Source organism: Fukomys damarensis, unplaced genomic scaffold (genome assembly GCF_012274545.1).
Source record: "Fukomys damarensis isolate Sample0158 unplaced genomic scaffold, DMR_v1.0_HiC HiC_scaffold_37, whole genome shotgun sequence".
Lineage (NCBI taxonomy): Eukaryota > Metazoa > Chordata > Mammalia > Rodentia > Bathyergidae > Fukomys > Fukomys damarensis.
In genome coordinates, this window is record NW_022900949.1 from 21,659,107 (window position 1) to 21,674,714 (window position 15,608).

Genomic DNA, 15,608 nt, shown 5'->3' on the forward strand with positions numbered 1-15,608 from the left:
CCTCCCCATGACCTTGTGCTTGCCTGGCCAGTGCAACACTACCCAGCCCCATGTAGCTTTTCAGCAACAGAAATTTATTTCTCATAGTCCTGGAGGTTATGAAGTCCAAGAACAAGGGCCAACAGATTCTGTGTCTGATGAAGACCTTCTGGTTTATAGGTGATACCGTCTTGCTATGCCCTCTCATCAGCAAGGGTCAAAGCAGCTCTCTGGGGCTTCTTTTACAGGGTACTACTAGGGCTCTACCTTATGACCTAATCACCCTCAGATACCCAACCTTGGGACACATTGGGGGTTAGGTCTGAACATGAGTTTTGGAGGAACTCAGATATTCAACAGAGTGATTGAGGAAGATGGTAATAGATGAGCTTGTGTTTATGGGCAGTAGGGGAAGATCACGTAGGACATTGCAGGATTTTGTCTTTTTCTTAGAAGTAAGTTGGGAAATCAGTGGCTGTTGAAGAGAAGACATACTTCATTTGACTTAAATTTCAAAGTGATAGCTTTATTGTGTTAAGGATAGTCTATAAGGTATTAGTTACTTAGAAGAATAATCGTCATGTAGAATGTAGAATAGACTTGAGCAGTCACTGTGGAGGTGGTACAAAGTGATCAGATTCTAGATTTAATGGGAATATAGAACTGACAGGATTTTACTGATGGTTTGAATGTGGGATGTAAGAGAAAAAGAAATTGAGGAGAACATGCTAAAGCGTTGTCTAAAATAATCTTCAGTACCTAGCAGGATGCAGCTGTCATTTTTTGAGTTGAGGAAGCCTGGAACAGAAATCTGGTTGATAGAGAATCATGAGTTTGGGAAGGCATTAAATTTTCATTGTCACTAAATTTCCCATTAAGCATTCAAATGGAGTTGGCATATAGGCATTTGGTTATTCAGGTCTGTAGTCTGGGCCGAAAAGCGTTGCCATAGATACAGGGGCCAGAGTCCCTAGGACCAAGAAGCTAATTTTTTTTTCTCATTGAGTTTATTGGTACATTTTAGGTATGCAGTACAGTTACATTTATCATTGAGATCTTGCACCTTTACATGACAGGTCTTGGTTCTCATTTTTTCCCCTTATCCCTGCCCTCCCTTCACCCTTCCCTATTTACAAATACTTTATTTCCATTTTTTCATTTTCTCATTTTTTTTTCTTTTCCCTTATTACCTTGCCCCTACCCTTCCCACTTCCCCTACACCAAGAAGGTAATTTGAAGCCACCATAATTAGGTGAATTCACTCAAGAGAATGAGTGTAAGAGAAGAGATTTGGGAGCTAAGCCTTGGGAATGTGAACCCTAACGGAGATTAAGAGGGCAAAGGAAATGGGAAGGAACAACAAGTAAAGGAAGAGGCAAACCAAGAAAAGGTATTCCTTTGAAGTTGTATAGAGAAAGTTCCTCAAAGCCAAGAAAGTGCTCTGTGGGATAGATGATGATAATAATTCAAATAAGATGAGTTCTGAAAATTGACCAGATTTCACCGTGTGGAGGTCATTGGCTCCCTCAGCAAGTGCTGTTTCAGTAAAGTAGTACAATCAATAGTCTGGTTAGACGGGGTTCAAGAGAGAATGAAGGGGAAGACTTGGAGACAATTAATATAAAAAATTGGGTGGTAGTGTCTGACTGTGGGGTTTTTTTTGGGGCGGGTGGTACTGGAGATTGAACTCAGCACCTTGTTACCTGTAAGGCAAATGCAGTGCCACTGAGCTAAATCCTTGGCCTCTGCTGTGTTTTTAATTTCCTAATCCATCAAATCTTAGTCCCTCCCTGTGCTGTATAACTGGAATAACCCAGGGCCTTTAGGACATGGACCAGGCCACCTCTTTGCTTTCTGGACTTTGTCCTTTGGGCATAGGACAGACAATATCTATCTTATTTCCTTTACAATTTGTCATACAGTGGACACTTAAATATTTACTGAATGCAACAGTGTGAATATTGTAACTAAAATTAGACCATAATTACCCAAATAAGTAGTTGCTTGACAGTCTTTAACTCCATAGGTCATATTTATACTTAGCCCTTTCCAGCCCTTATGTAGCAAAGGAATCTCTAGAACTCTAGGAAGGGGTTCCAGAAAGTGTTTAGGAGAGGAGTAAATCCAGATGGCATGTTAGTGGTTCAGCCTATATTTACAATGCCTTTTATTTATTCATAGTGTATTCCAATTTGTATACTGTAATTTTTCAGAGGAGATGGGGATGAGGGAGATGAAAAGAGTACAGGAAAAAGGATCTGCTATTGAAAGGTCTTTTATTAGTAACTTCTAGGATCCCACATGATATTTGTATTTTGTCTAGCAGCTCCTGCTCCTTGACACTTTTATTTCTTGTGGAACCATCAGCAGTTCTGGTTTGTGTTTTTGTTTTTTAAATTATCTTTTGGCCATGACTTTTCTTACACAGTACCATTTATAGTACAATATTCTAACCAACAATACATATTTCATGTAAAAATCTGAATTGAAATCATGATAAGTTAAATTATCTTAAGTTTTGTAGTATTTTATACTGAAGTGATGGCTGTCTTAATGGTACCAGTCCGTCATTACAAATTTCTACTATTTAGTTGAATAGAAACTTACTGATTGATTGATTGATTGGTCCCAGGGATCAAACTCAGGACCTTGCACTTGCTAGGCAGGCAGTGGAACCACTGAGCTAAATCCCTGGCCCCAATTTCTACTATTTATTTGGCTTTAAAAAGTTCTTTATTTTCTTTATTTATTTTTTATTAACTTCATTCTTATATTCAAAGGAATGCTAAAATTTGGCTAAGAGAAGAAAAGATGGGCCAGGGATTTAGCTCAGTGGTTCCGTAGCGTGCCTCGTAAGCGCAAGGACCAGAGTTCCATCCCTGATACCTCCCCAAAAAAAAAGAGAAGAGAAGAAAAGCTCTTATCAAATGATAGATGCTTTTGAAACATTTGGATTTTAATTTATTAATCAATGTTAATGAGCCTTTTAAGATTTTTCAATCTGTATTTTCAAATATATAGAATGTATAAATGTATAAGTTAACAGTGTTTTAGGGAAACGATATCCAACTAAAACCAAATACCTCAGAAGAATAATTTAAGGGAGAACAGTTTTATTTTGGCTCACAGTTGGAGAGGTTTCTGTCTGGGATCATCTGGCTTCATTGCTTTAGACCTGTGATGAGACAGAAACATGATGGTAGAAGGGTGAGGCACAGGAAAGCTGCCTACCACTTGGAAGTCAGGAAGCAGAGAGAGCCTTTACTGTTGCCTTCCTCTTTCTGTTTTTATTCCATGATACTGCCAGTTGTTTGTGGACTGAATCTCTCTAAACCATAAGCTAAATTAAAATTCTCCTTTTTTAAGTGTGGATGTCAAGCAGTGTGTCCCAGCAGTGGGAAAGCTGAATAATACAGAAAAGTGGTACTAGTGTTGCTATAATTGTACCTGACCATGTAGTTTACACATTTTTGGAACTCTTTTTCAGGAGGAGTTTGGAAAGGTTTGGAGATGTAGGCTAGAGAAGCTCTAGAATGCTCTAAACAGAGTTTGATGGGCTGTTCTGGTCAGAGTTCAGAAGACATAGATTCTGATAGGAATGTGGACAGTAAAGGCCAAGCTCAGGAGGTTTCAGTTGGGAAAAAGAACTCCATTGGCAATTGGACTAGAGGGCATATATGTTACATTGTGGAGGAAAATATATCTACATTTTTCCTATGTCGTGAGACTTTGCTACAGACAGATTAAAGATCGTGAACTAATTAATCTGGCAGAGGAAATTTAAGGTAGCCCAACATTCAAACTGTGATATGGGTACTTGTGACTGCTTTTAGCAAGATTTATAGTGAGAGTTCAGCAAAAGGCAAAGGTAAAAAATTTGAAAGACTTAATTTTTGGCCTAGAGTGAACCTTGTGTGAAGTTGGGGGCCCAAGAAGATATGACTGCTAAAGAGATTAACACCATTAAAAAGAAACCAAGTACTTTGGGGATAAAAAGAAAGATGTCTTGAGCATATCAAAAATCAGCAAGACCCTAACCATGGCAGTTCAGGGTTTCAAAAGTGTCTGCCATTCATTTGAGAAGAGAATTCCTGGGATCCCTGCTCAATAAGGACCTCCTAGGAAATTGGTTCCCTGGGATTCATTTCACCATACTCAGCCATCCAGGCACTGAGGAGACCACGGTAGCCATGGTCCAAAAGAGGCCCGGCTACTGCTTGGGCTGGTGGCAGACCTTGGTGTTGTGCATGTGATGATGCTATTATTACTGGATTGCAGAATGCAAGAGTTATGGGGTAAGGGAGGCTCTACCTAGATTGGGGAATGAAGCTGAAGGTGCAGTTGAGACCCCAGGACATTGGAGATACCAGTAATATGGAATATCATCCAAGGAAAATTAGCCTGAGAGAGGATTTATGGCTGCAACCAGCAAGTCCATAGGGTTGGAACCACCCATGCTCTTTGAAACTCACATTTTACCACTGTGTGCCCCAGTTGCTGGACATGGGATTATAGGATTTAATGTTTGCCCTCCTGGGTGGTCTTGCTTTGGTCTGATTCTTTTCTGTCCACCTATTCCTCTCTTTTGGAATGTTTACCCTGTGTCGTGGTACCTTAGGATTATGTAACTTGCTTTTTATTTTTATAGAGGTTCGTAGTTAAGAGTTTTAAGTCTCAGAAGAGACTTGGGTTGTATTTTTAAAAAACGCTGAAACTGTTGAGACTTGAAGAAAGGGATTATTGCATGTCTAGTTGTATACAGGATAGTTGCATTATGTTAGGTAGAACCATGAATATGCTCTTGTCTTTATTTGGAGATTAATTATACTTTAGGGAGATGTGTTTGAGAGTAAAGTTAATGGGTGGGAGTTGAGACCACTAATCCTGTTATGCCAATTTCACTGGATTAAGAAATACCTAACAGCTGGGTGTGGTGGTGCATACCTGTAATCCCAGCACTCAGGAGGCTGAGGCAGGAGGATCACTGTAAGTTCGAGACCAGCCTGGGCTACAAAGTGAGTTCCAGGTCAGTCTCAACTACATAATGAGACCCTGTCTCAAAAAACAAACAAAAAAAGAAATGCCTAGCAGTGTTTCCTCAGGAGTGTCTAGATGGATCATAGAGGCATGGTCTTGTGTACTATATATATGGTCCCTCCCCATTTCCTGTTGGTGCTGTTCCCTTGCTCTGTTCCCTGGGCCTCTGTGAACTAAGAAGCTTTTCTCCACCATGCCCTTCTAGCATGATGTTCCTGCATTGGAGCCAGCTGCTTATGGACTGAATCACCCCAGACTGAGCTAAATTAAAACTCTTCTTTAAGTTATGATTGTTGGGTATTGTGTCCCAGTGATGGGAAAGCTAACTGAAAGAGTAAGTTTATAGTCATTTATCTTTCTTATGTAGGCATATCACACACACAGGTACTTATTTAATTGTATGTATATTTGTATCTGATTGGATTATCATAAAATTAGTTTGCTTTTCTTATGTACACACTATTTTATGTAGTGTGGTAACGTAGTTTGGTCAAAATTGCCTGAGCACATTTTTCTGGGAAAAGCAAGTCTATTGTGAAAATTTTGCCACATAGAATTCAGAGATAATAGAACAGCAATACTTTGTTTCCTTTTTTTCCTTTTATGCTTTTCTGAGTTACTTTTACACTAATTATGAGAATACTGTTAGAATCTTTTATTTTTTATTGTGCATAGATCATAGCCTAAGTTGAACTGGTAAAGTGGAATTGGCTCCTCTTATTATAATTATTTGAGAGATATATTCTAAAACCTATCACATAGTCCCCATTTTACCTAATGATTGGTTTAATATGGTGAATTTCAAAATCATGTTTTATTCAGTGACTGGAATGAAACAGAGGGTAGGATAGAGGTGAGGGTTTGTATTTGACTTGATAATTACCCAGAGGAGAATTTTTGTGGCAGTTAAAGTAACATCAAAGCAAGTGGTTTGATAAAATGCCTGGCCTGTTCTCAGCTTTCTCATATTTTCCATCAGTGAGCTACTTATTCTATAAACTGCTAATATATTATTTTAGAAATCCTTTTCTAACTTGGGCATTATTGTGTCTGCTTGAATGGTAATGATACCAATTAATTCCACCTGTAATTAAAAACTATTCCAAACCTTCCTGATATAGGGTTATGAAGAGCTCAGGGAAAAGAATTACACTGAAAAGAGAGATGTCTGATTGGGGGAGAAGGACACTCGGCCATTCTGTAGTAAATATATATATCTCATGTATTTTTTCAGAAATCTTCATTTTCATCAAAACAATTTTGAAAAATGGTTCAGTCCTATACTAGTAGAGTAAAAATATTATTACTGTGTTTTATGTAATATCATAGTATTTTAAGAGCTAAATTGTTTGGGTTTTAAAATACTACTTCCTGTAAGTTTTTGTTTGTCATTAAGACTTAATTAGAAATTTAATCTAAGAATTTATGTTTCGTTCTCCATCCTACTTCTTACTAAATTAAGTAAGGTTAGGATTCATTCACTTATTAAGTGTTTCAGATTGCCATCATTAAGCAATTAGAATTTCATGTAATCAGGTAATTGCAAAACCAAGAACATACCTACCCCCTTCCACATTTCTGATTAGAGAAAATATCTGTACAGAGCAATATGCTTTGTTATTAGACGGATGCCTATTTTCTTACTTGTGAGGCAGTAGGTATTAGCTGTGCATAGCTACACAGTCAGCTAATAGAATTTGAGTTTTGTAATATTAAAGCTGAGTCTACAATCAAAAATTAAATAAAGAACATACCACAGTATAAATGGCAGTATTAAAATGAAAAGAACCAGTATTAAAATGTCACTCAGAGCAAACACTAGAATTCTAAAAGGGAGAAATTTCCTTAGTTAAGCAAATTCTGGAATACAAATAACTCATTATAAAAAGCACGAGAATTTTTAAAAGCTACATGAGACCATACTGTGGTATGTATATTGGACAGTACTGCAAATAAGTTAATACCAAAAGGAAAAAGATCACCATACTTATTTATTGGGAAAGTCTGAACAGACCATAGAAATATCTTAGAGACCATACAGAAATCTTAGGGTCCATATAAACTTATTTCTAGCCGGACAAAATAACTGTCTTCATACCATTAAAATACTGTATGTCACGTTAAGGATGCTATTTAATAACTAATTGAATTTATACATTACCAAGAAACATCTGGCTTTTGGATAAGTTGGAAATCTTAGCAGCAGCTACTTTTAATTACCGTACTTTTGGTTAACTGGAAAAAGAGTAGATAGGCACTTTCTCACTATAACTAGCATTTTGTCTAATATAGTTGGTGACTAAACTTGGGGAAGTGTGTGTGTAAAAAATATGGGAACTGTGGAAATTGTGATTTTTACTTGTAGTTAATTATATCTTATGGTATTTTTGTGTGGATTTTTTATCTATAATAGAAAATAGATTTCCTGAGTTTAAAGCATAGTAATTTAGATATCTGATAGTGTTCAAATGAATGCTATATTGTGCAGTTCTGAAGTAGTTATGCAGAATCAATGTGACTTTTTGTATCATACAACTTAGATCGATCTTGAAAGTACTTTCCATGAAAAGCTTCACAATTTCAGCGGTGCTACCATCTCACAAAACATGATTAAAACTTCTTGTTTTCAGTTCCTGTCAAAGCCAGCAGCACATTCTTCACATTACCTTCATTGCAGCAAATTTTTAAATTGGATTTAATTTTTGACTATAGTTAAGGCTTTTGGCACTATATCTGGCAACTAAATTAGGTTAACAAAATTGGGCAAATACAGTTTGTATTGATACAGAGATTTGAATATAAATTTTATGTAAGGTTCATGATTCAGAAGTTTTGAGCAATATGAACATGAAGTAAGTCTGTAACCCAGCAAAGCAATAGGATGTAGATGACCTTCGGGGAAGTACAGGAAAATGCCTAAATCCAAATACAAGAAGTAATGGAGTAATATCTCCATCTTGTGGCCTTTTTTGGATATTGCTATTAAAAATGTTAAGGGGTTGTATTTTCACAACTGTAGGCATAAGTAAGAATAAAGTATGAGAGGTGTAAGTAAAATATGAGAAAAAAAATTTTTTGCAGTACTTTGCAGGAACCTTTAAGACTGAGCTTCCCATTTAAAGTACTTCATGAAAGTATGTGGAGGTAGAGATATCCTCATCAAAAGCAGTTTGTTCCAGTTTATCTCACAGTTTGGTATGAAGTGCCATGCATGAGAGGGGTTGGAAAGTCACTAAGACATGCAGTTCTGACATTTTTCATATATTTGTGTGTGTGTGTGTAAATATATAAGGTAAAGTTATGTTTGAGTAGATATTTTATGTATATATAAACATAAAATTAGTCTTGCCAAAATCTTTTATAAACTAAAACCCTTACTTGGCTCTCAGAGAAGCAAAAGCATTGTTTAACATATGAGTAAGGGAATCAAAGAAAAAACCCAAGAGTTTTTTATGAAATTAGTGTCTTTCAATTTCAGTATATGTACTGCCAAAAGAGCACACATTTAGCATCGTTCAGTTACTTGATTATTTACTTTCAGTTATTTGATTACTTACTGAAAGTAAGTGGCAAAAGGATGATTATCCCTTACCACATTTTGTAATAACTCAGGAATACAGCTGGCCTTCTGTATCTGTGGTTCCACATTAACTGTAGATGGAAAAAATTTGGGAGAAAATGGCGTCTTTTCTAAATATGTACAGATTTTTTCCTTGTTTTAATTCCCTAAATAATACAGAGTACCAACTATTTATATAACATTTACATTGTAATAGTATTATAAATAATCCAGGAATGATTCAAGATATAGGAGAGGAGAGGATGTGCATTGTTATGTCCAAATACTAATTAATATAAAACGGACTTGAGTATTTGCAGATTTTGATATCTGCACACATCCTGCAACCAGTATCAACAAACTATGAAGATCTGTAATCATCCTCTGTAGGAAGACAGTACCCATGGCTTTGGGATATAAACGTATGCAAATTCGAGGTAATCTAAGACAATATTTTGTGACACTAGGGGGTAAAAAGTACTTCACTTCCAAATCCTCACTAACAAATATTTCACATTTTTGACAGATGGCAAACTTTTCAAGTTATGTATCCTTCAGAGCAGTACTATGTGATAGGTTATTCAGGCTACAGATATAATTTTAGTATTTTTAGATGCCACATTTAAAGACTTAAAAAACAGGTGGAATCAATTTTAATACTATATTGTATTTAACCCATTATATTAAAATATTATTTCAGTTTGCAGTCAGATTTGCAAAAACGTTTAATGATGGGGCTAGAATGTAGTTCAGTAGTATTTAATAGTCTACCTTTTGTACTAATTCTTAAAAGTCTGATGTGTATTATACATTTATACACCTCATTTCTGATGCTAAATTTTATTGAAAAGACATGTGTTGAGATTTTATAAGATGTGCAGCTAACAAGTAGATTTTCATGTACACAAATTGTACCAAACATACTTAAAGGTTTGAACATTAGTTTTTAAATTTAAATGTTAATTAAAATTAAAAATTGGGTTTCTCATTTGTTCTAACATATTCCAAATATGATTAATGGGCATTGGATAGTACATATTGCAATGCACAAACTTAGAGAACTAAGATTTCTGTGAGATGTAGATTAGTTAAATATATTGGGGTAGAAGTCATTGACTGCTATTTCTGTTTTGTTGGGGATATAGCTTGTAGTTTTCTTTCTTTTGTGTTTCAACATAGTGTAGTTTTTGTTGTTCTGCTTTTTAGTTTTTCCAGTTCTGCTAGGAACCACCTTCCTAGTTAGTTATCTGTGCATTGTGTCTTGTTTTTGGTCTGTAAAGGCAACGAATATAAACTCCATGCTGTTCTTCGAGGTACAGTGGTTATTTGAACTTCCATGCATAGGCCTAATAAGGGTAGCTCCAAGAAATCAGTTTAATTCAAATTAGTTATTTGCTTTTGCTGACTTCCCTGTTATATTTTGCAATATTGTGTTATTTATTAACTTAACATATTAAATCTTTATGCTTTGACTAAGAAAGCACTAGTGTTCCTACTTTGTAATTTTAACTTTGAATTTGCCACTTTTCACTATTTATTCTCATCTAATTTAATATATTGGTAACTATAAATATTCACTATATTCTCTGCTGTCATCCATTTTGATTATTATGCTATTTTTAATTAAATGATTTTAAGAAAAGATACCCAGATGCAGTTCTATTTGTCTGCCAGTTGGCCAGCTCTCAGTGATACTAATTAGGGATCCCAAAGTCATCCTGTTTTACTAGCTGCTTTTGCCACCTCTTCATAGCTCCTAGTGAGTAATGCTTTCCCTTGAACTGAATTATTAATTACCATATTTTTGCTTTTGCCTTTTATAACTTTATAATGAGCTAAGAAGAAGCAGTAAATCTTATTGTCACCTGTTCTTATACCTATCTAGCTACAGTTATTTAAAATACACCTGATACAAAAAAAATTAAGATGTTAAAAATTTTAGTTTGATGGGCCAGGGATTTAGCTCAGTGGTTCCACTGCCTGCCTTGCAAGTGCAAGGACCTGAGTTCGATCCCCAGTAAAAAAAAAAAAAAAAAATTTTTTTTTTAGTTTGAGAGGAGAACAAGAAAAAAATATTAAAGATCCAAGAGTGGGAGAAGACCTCACCAATGTACTTCCATCTAGTTTGCTTAATTATGCCTAACAATAGGGGTTATGAAACAACTTACTAAGCTTTTGGATAATAGTACTACTCAGTGAAAATTTTATGCTTATGTAAAGTTGAAACCATAAATCTTATCTCTACTTTTAACTTTATTTACTGTCTACTTTGGAGTACTCCTGAATATATATGCCCTCAAATTAGTTTTCTGTAATGCTTAAAGTAAACAGCACAAGGCAAATAACTATTTGTTGATTCTCTCCAAACAGAAGGATTATTAAAATAACAACAACAGAAAGAATACAGGCAATTTGAGAGACTGCTTGTTTTTAGCATCTTTAGATGTATACCAAGTCTCCTCTAGACAAGAGCCTGGCCACAACAGTTATAGTTGTCTTTGAACTGTTTTAAGCATGGTTTGAGGTTACTGTAAATAATTCCTGGTACTCCTCAAAGTCAGCAAAGGAAACTTGTGGAAGATAGAAAAATAAGATGATTTGGGGAATACCATCTTTGAAAACATGGAACACAAAACCAGCTTAATTAGAAATACTCTAGAAGTTGCTGTAGACCTTTAAAGCAGGGCCCCTGTATACAGCTGTGTATCTGCTTCAAGCCTATCATTACAATAGAAACATGTTACAAAAATGTGGTTGTTATGAGAATTGTACATAGATGATTAAACTGTGGAAATCATTTCTCTTTGAGAATTAAAATACAATATTCCAGTTGGTGGAATTTTAATTTTCAGGCTCATCTTAAGTAGAATTTCTCTCTCATTTCCACTCGCCTCTCCCTGTGTGGATTTATATTTGCTTTTACTTTTTCTCAAGACACCTAGACAGAAACCAGGCGGTATATAGGCAGCTTAGGGCTCCCTCCTGAGGTTACACTGGGGCCATTGCAGATCTAGATACCAAGTCTGCAGATCCCTTGGCCTGGTCTCAGCTGTGAGGCCTAAACCATTGCCTCTTAAAATAGATCTACGCTGACCTCTGATTTCAATGATCAAGACTGATCCTAGGTCTTTATAGGTACTTTTAATCCATGGATATTATTCCATGGAAGTCAAACTTCCGGTTTCTTCTGCCTGTGGTAGACATGGAGCCCAGTAGGCCTTAAACCCTACTTAAGCCTACAAGTTTTCATTTATTTTTATCTGAGGAGATACTTAACTATTTTTTTTTTGTTATGCTTAACTAGTTTTTGACATTGGGTATATTTTATTACTTTATGGTACATATTAGGAATGGGGTTTGGGAGAAAATCCCTCAAATACATGTAGAGCTACTTGGACACTGGAACATTTTGAAAAGATGCATTTCTCTTGTAATAATTATTATTTTAATGTTGAATTTCCTTTTATTTAAGAAAATTTTACCATTTATTGTCCAGAGATGTAGCATGATCGATTTTCCCGGCAATATAAAAAGCTGGTACTTAGTCATTACAAGGTACAATATACCATCCCAAACCCTGTCCCTGTCTGGCTGGTGTTCCCAGACAACCCAAGATTGGGTGGTACAACAGTCAAGTTACAGTTCTAAAATGATCAGATCCCACACAGTTTTGAATACAAGTCTATTATTGCAGAGTGACAGACTTGGCACATTATTGAGATGCACAGAGGAGAGCCCTGGGCTATCTGGAAACTAGTTAGAAAAATATGCCAAATGGGAAGATAAATATTAAAACTTAGGTCATTGCCAGAAAAACCATGGGCCAAAAGAAATTAATGGTTTGAAAATTAAATTATATACAGGTAATTTTATGGTGACCCTTCATAAATATATACCAGTCATAAGCTTCTTTTTTCTAGGCTTAATAACATTTAGTTCTTTGTAATCAGTCTTTAAAGATTCACAAAGTTGAATACAGGACAGTGAGAGCTAAGCCTCATTGAAAACAGTTTTAATAGTCATCTTGATGGACAGTACTAAAATAATTTCAATGGATGTTAGTTTCATAGGATTAAAAGTGATTTTTAATTGAAGCTTTAGGCTGTTTTTAGAGTGCACGTATTTGGAGCATACTTTAAATGACTTACGTTAAGGAAAGAAGTATACAGTTCAGACTTACAAAAGAAGATAAAGGCCCTTTCATTTTGGATTCAAAGAATTAAAATATTACCATTTTACATACAATTGAGAAACATTTATTTTGTTCATATTATATACTTATACTGTAAGAGAAATCTTTAAAGATATAACATGGAAGAAAACAATGGTGTATAATCTTTTTAAAGGACAGTTTCATGTATAGGCAATCATAGTTGTCTTTCTAATAGTACCAGTCATCTGCAGTAATGTTTTTTTGCTTTTGTAACAGAATGCAATATGAGCAGCTATCTAGATTATGTTATGAAATCCTGATAACAAAGCCTACTTTTCATGTTTATTAATTCATTAGTTCTTTTTATAGCTTTAGTAATGATAGTAAAAATTGGAAATAAAGTATAATACAGTATTTGAATCAATATGTATTCTCAATTTAACAAATAATCATTAATATTAATGTAAGTAAAAACTACATTGCAACATGGAAAAATATAGTTTAAGTGCAAAAAATACAAATATCAAATTATATTGACATTTTTCTGTAGTTTGGGAGGAAATGTATGTGCACAGAATGAAACAGAAATATGAGCTCGTGAGAACAGTTATTTGTGGGACTGGTAAGAGTTTCATTTAGGAATTAATACTTTATTTATACTGCTGTTAATACTGATATAAGTTACATTAGTTTGGAAAGAATGTTACACAATTAAATCACAGTTGGATAAACTAACAAATGTTTTCATGTTTATGAGCTAAACTGTAAGGATAGTTTAAGTAGCTTTTAACCTATAACCTTTGAAAATTGTAAATGAGAAATTAAGACAAATTATTTTAGACTAAATTCATTTCACCTTTAACTCATGATATAGAAATATTTAGTTAAAGTATTATAAAGTAATTTGTAACTGTTATTTCAGTGTACCAGAAGGCATTTTGTAATTTCAGATGTTGGTCTCAGTCAAATGAAATAGAATTATAGTCTGTGTTGCATAAAAGTGATTGTAGATATACTTATAATAAGCTGTGGGTAATAACTCTACATTCTGATACACAAATAAACATGGCACCCTGGCCAAGAAAGCCAACCAGTCAATCTTGAGATTGAGACCAGAGTTTGGTGCCTTTTATCTTTGTACAGTATTCCCCATCTGAATCTTTTTATATGCACTGTCTCTTTAACTCAATATTGCCCGTACTACAGGACAGCTAGCCACATTGTATGCTTTTTAACCCTTTCAGTCCTCACTGTTTGCAGCTCAGGGTTGGCTATCCAGTACTGTAGCCACTGGACACACAAAGGCTTCAGAGGACTTGAAACATGATTCTTTACTTAGGCAAAGAATATGAATTTTACATTGTGTTTAATTTTAATGTAAAATTAAATTTGTAAAGCTTAAGGAATATAAACTGTTTTGTTGTTAAACACAATTTTATCATTTGGTTTAGACTTCATTTTTACTTTGATCATAAAAAACTCCATTTGTGAATTGAGATCTGCTATAAAAAATATACACTGGATTTTGAAGTCTCCATATTAAAAAAAACCAATGTGACATATCTGAATAATTTTTAATATTGATTACATGATGAAAAGATAATATTCTTGATATATTGGTTTAAATATATTCTTAAAATTAAATTTTCCTGTTTTCCATTACTTTTTAAAATGAGGCTACTAGAAAAATGTAAACTTACACATTGCTATTGGATAATACTAGTTTCCTGCAAGAATGGGCAGACTGTGCCATGCTCCTGGTTTTTGCCTAGTTTAGAACATTGGGTCCTAAATAGGGGAACAGATATTTACATTGCCTGGGACTACAAAAGATAATTGTTGAATTCAGAGATAAAACATTATAGCTTCTATTTACTTATTTTAAAAATGTTTGTACATTTATGTGTTTCCTCACATAGCATGTATTAATATAGCAGTACACTATACATAAATTGGTGATTAAGTTGATAGATAAAATATAAATATAAAAAGTAAGCATTTTTTTCTATTGAGGCGTTTTTATTTATATCATTTCAGATTTTTAATTTTCATCTCCTTTTTTTGCCATTTTTCATACTATTAATTGAACCTAAAATTTCTTCCGACTCCTAAAGTATCCTATGTGAGTGCTTTTATAAGATTATAGTTGAGGCTGGGGATTTAGCTCAGTGGTTCTGCTGTCTGCCTTGCAAGCACAAGGACCCGAGTTCAATCCCCGGTACCAAAAAAAAAAAAAAAAAGATATTAAACATACTGCTTTTTGTTTTTCTTTTCACTTGTGGTAAAATATGCATAATATAAAATTTACCACTTTGACCATTTTAAAAATTCATTGGCATTAAGTCCTTTTACTTATTGCGTGCACTGTCACTATGCATTTCTAGAACTTTTCCGTCATCTCAAACGGAAATTTTATTACCTATTAGACAATAATTTACCCTTTCCTCCTCTTTAGCCCCTGGGAACCTCTAATCTACTTTTCTGTCTCTCTAAATTTGCTTACTCTAGGTAGCTCATATAAATACAATTATATATGACTATATTTGTCTTTTTGTGCCTGGCTTATTTCACAGTTTTCATAGTGTCTTAAGGCTCATCAGTGTTTATCAGTGTTATAGAATGTCTCAGAGTTTCTTTCCTCGTAAAGCTGAATAACATTGCACTGTGTGTATATGTCACTTTGTCCATTTATCTGTTGACAGATGTTCAGGTTTTCTCCACTGGCTATTGTCAATAATACTGCTATGAATATTGGTGCACAAGTATCTGTTTGAGCCTCTGCTTTCAATTCTTTTAGGTATAGATAGACCTAGAAGTGGAACTGCCAGTAATTCTTTATTTAACTTTTTTTTTTTTTTTTTTTTTTTTTTTTTTTTTTTC

General features: G+C 34.5%; 1 protein-coding gene across 1 annotated transcript in view; it reads left to right on the top strand.

The window, feature by feature from the left end:
• Positions 1–15,608, top strand: part of Dnajc1 (DnaJ heat shock protein family (Hsp40) member C1) — a gene marked incomplete at its 3' end in the record, with an annotated part of 219,070 nt that overhangs the window by 47,434 nt on the left and 156,028 nt on the right. The gene's annotated exons all lie outside the window — the stretch shown is intronic.